Below are 4,478 nucleotides of genomic sequence, written 5' to 3'. Positions count from 1 at the left end.
CCAAATATATAGTTGGTATTGGAGAAATACATGTATTTATATAATTATTCAAGTTTTAAAAAATGATAATATTTGTTAATGAATTATAATTTAAATGGTATAATCTCTTTATATTTATCTAAGAAGTTACAGGTTCAAAGATAAAAAAAAATGATAATATCTTAGAAATATTTTTGTGTAAAGATAATTATTAAACTATTCAATATAATATGTATTATTTTATATAAAGAGATGATAATGTGAATAGTTATTAATATGTTGTATGAAATCAGGGACGGACTTAAGGGGGCGAGTGGAGGCTTCGGCCCCAACTTTTTTAAAAAAAGATTAATAGTAATAAGTTATTAAGTACGATTTAATTTTTTTAAAAATTTATTTAGTATTTAGTCTAATATAAATAAAAATTCAGTCTAACTTAAATATTAATGATTTCTAATATCTAAAAAGTAAGTAACAATATTAAAAAAATATGAAAAGATATTATTACTAACCAAATATATAGTTGGTATTGGAGAAATACATGTATTTATATAATTATTCAAGTTTTAAAAAATGATAATATTTGTTAATGAATTATAATTTAAATGGTATAATCTCTTTATATTTATCTAAGAAGTTACAGGTTCAAAGATAAAAAAAAATGATAATATCTTAGAAATATTTTTGTGTAAAGATAATTATTAAACTATTCAATATAATATGTATTATTTTATATAAAGAGATGATAATGTGAATAGTTATTAATATGTTGTATGAAATCAGGGACGGACTTAAGGGGGCGAGTGGAGGCTTCGGCCCCAACTTTTTTAAAAAAAGATTAATAGTAATAAGTTATTAAGTACGATTTAATTTTTTTAAAAATTTATTTAGTATTTAGTCTAATATAAATAAAAATTCAGTCTAACTTAAATATTAATGATTTCTAATATCTAAAAAGTAAGTAACAATATTAAAAAAATATGAAAAGATATTATTACTAATATTTTTTAATTAAATAATTTTTTTTTAATTTTCATAAAGTAGATTTTTTTTCCTTCTTGTGAGCGTCCTTCTTGATTCATTTGGTATTAATTTTCTTTGTTTTAACTACTACAACTAAGAGTTCTTTTTCATCTATGAATATTGTGAAGAATAACTCAGAAACAAAATAAAAGATATTTCTTGCTAATTGTCTTTTAATTATATTGAAAAGAAAATTATAGAAAAATTTGACACAAATTCTATTATCGATAAATTTTATGAAATGAGGAATCGACCACTTCGTTAATAAAAAGTACATATATATTTTTTGTACTTTAAATATATTCTCTATCAGTATATTTTTGTAATGCATTTTACATTATATAATTTTTTGCATAATTTTTTAATATTATATATGTTATTGGTCCCCCATGATACTATTTATGGGACAACCAATCTATAATATTTATGACCGAATTATAATTTGTAACTGATGTATAATGATCTTATCAGCTAGCTTTATAAATAATAATGAGGCAAGTGTGAGGTTAAAAAATAATTATCATGAATTAACGACTATTGGATTAATTTCAATCTAAAAATTAAAATAGATTTTTATAATAGAAAAAGTATAAAGAACCAATAAAATATTTGTATAATGTGTACAATGGAGGTTTAGAAATGTCCGATTCCTACATTATTTGTTTCTCAAACATAAATGGGATCAATGATAATAATAATGGAGAGAATTTATGTACATAATCAAGCTAGTATGTATGATTTCCACCTGACAGAATTTTTTTCCCATTTCCCCTAAGGATTATATTGCTGTATGTTTTTTCAAGCATGAAGATCCAAAATCAGATATACTTGCATTAAATAATAAAAAAGTGTATCTATGGTTATAAATTTTGCTTGACATTCATAGTACAGAGAAGAGATACATAGAGAGAGCAATGGCAAAATGTACGAGATTCACATGGCTATATGTAGGGGTGACATGGCTTCATTAATTGATCATTTTATATATCTAAGACGGTTGTTCAACCATATATATATGTATATGCTTGAGCCCATGTGTTTCTCACATGCCTCCGCTACCCGAATGCCGCGTGTCATTGTCAGCTTCTACTAATTTTTTCTTAAATAACTCAGAACTAATTACTTTAGTAAATAATTTAAAATATAAATTTATTTCTTTATTTTTATTAATACGTTTCCGCCGCCATCCAGCATTGAAGAAAAAATTGTCACTCGTATGGGCATATGAATATGACGTGCATAACTTTTTCATTTGAAGGTAGTGAATTACTAAATAGTAAATTAGAGACTAAATTTTCAACACCACACAGTTGGAGCACCATTAATTGTGGGTTACCTGGAATTTTCTGGCACATGATATTATTTCTGGATCCGTCCGTATGTATGATTGGATAGTTGATTCATAATAGTTGGCAACAATAAAATCATACTGATTAAATTCTACTCATAGCTATAAGTAGCAAGACCTTGATCCTCAATGCACAATAACATATGAACACCACCCTAATAATTTAGGTGAAGATGATGGACGTACCAAAAGAAAAGATGGAGTTGTAGTCTTATGATAATATGATGGTAGCCACGTAGAAATGTTGTTGCATACGTGGGAGGCTAAGAGCGCTCAAGAATCAAGATGGATAAGCCTTAGCCAACNCTATGTAACATTATTTTTTTTATATTCGTTATTTATTAACAAAAATATTTGTAGATATTTTTCTAACTCTTGTGTTTTGAAATTCGGAGTTTCTCAAATAGCAATGGATCACCGATCACTACATATAGTAGGTAATAGCTGCAGGACCCCTCTGCCTCTAGCATCTTCAAAAGGAAAATTTAGAACAAGAAGAAAATTCAACTGAAAATGTTGAATTTGAAGTGGCCTGTATTAATAGTTCCATAACACTCGTCAAGTTATTTTTATGTGAAATTATTAATTAAAAAATATTAAATAATTTAATATATTTAATTAAATTTTTATTTAACTATTTTTAATTAATACTTTTACATAAAACCACTCAATCATTTAGTTTTTCTTTATTTTTACAAGACCAATTATACAATACAGATTTTCATATATAGATATTCTCTTAGAAAGGTATAATGATGACACGTGGAATAATGCTGGAAGGTGGGGAAACAATTTGCAGTATGGTTCAGAGAGCTTGAGAGCATGATGGGAGGATTAAGGGTCCGTTTGGAAACTCTAGAAGTAGTTTTTTTTTTAACTTTTGATTTATGAAAAGTAGTAGTATTAATGTCTGATGCAATTTTCAAAACCAAATTGTAACTTTTTAAGAAGCTATTTTGGAGTTTATAGAGAAGTTAAAAAATATGACTTCTCTCATAATACTTCTACTTTTCATTACATTTTTATAAAATAAATACTTTTAGAATTAAAAATCCAAACACAAAATAACTTATTTATAAGTTACTTTTAACAGAGTCATTTATTATTTAAGTTATTTTATCAAAAAGAGCTTAATTAAATTGGTTACCCAACCAAACTGGGCCTAAGAGACAAACCATGGTAATGACATTGGCTTGGTTTGGATATAGTGGAAGTGGATCTTTAAATGTTTGGCCCAGTAATAGAGTATTGGACTGTGATACTGGACCTCAAAGTAGATCTTTCATTGTTTGATTTTATTATTGGTTTGTTGTGTTTTTTTTTTTTTATTGAACTTTCTTAGGTGGTTCGGTCTCTAAACCTTCATCATAAATACTTTTAGAAACTATTGGACTGTGATACATTGTCTTCTTAAATAATTTTTGAACCATTAAATATTTTTGCTAACCAAAAAAAAGGAAGAAGGCTTGGTTGATTAATGCTAATGGTTCAATAACATCATGTAATTATCCGTCCAAAAAAAAATTATGTAATTAGTATGAAAATATTTTAGGCACTGCAAGGCTTGGTTTAGTGGTTGCCTTACAAGAAGATGCATCGGGTTCAAATTCCAGCTGAAAAGCTGGGTGTTGTTTAAAAATCTTTACTACTCATGCTAGTGTGTGAGTGGGTGTGTGAAATATGGATGTATTGCTTAAGATTGGGGCTGTCCAATCCGTTTGACCAAAAAAAATATATATATATATATATATATATATATATTTTAGAAATTATTTACATGTATAAATTAATTTTAGTATATAGTTAATTTTTAACATATCAATAATATGTTGAAATAGTTATTATTTAAACTGAATTGAATTATCTCGATTAATTTTTTTTAAAAGTTTTGAATTTTGAAAACAATCTTTTTTCTTAATTAATAGTTATGTGGTGTAATATATATCTCTATGTGCATACATGCGTGAGCATTTAACGAAAAAAGAAGATTAATATTTTAACAAAAGTAATAATTAATCCTCTAGAAGGAGAAAAATAGAAAAATAAACTTATTTTTATGTCATAAATATTATAATAAAAATATATTTTCAAATTGAGTGAGAGATAATCAATATTTGTTTATAACTTG

Source organism: Arachis ipaensis, chromosome B06 (genome assembly GCF_000816755.2).
Source record: "Arachis ipaensis cultivar K30076 chromosome B06, Araip1.1, whole genome shotgun sequence".
NCBI classification, from domain to species: domain Eukaryota; kingdom Viridiplantae; phylum Streptophyta; class Magnoliopsida; order Fabales; family Fabaceae; genus Arachis; species Arachis ipaensis.
The sequence above is the reverse complement of the archived record's forward strand: the minus strand, read 5'-3'. Positions refer to the sequence as shown.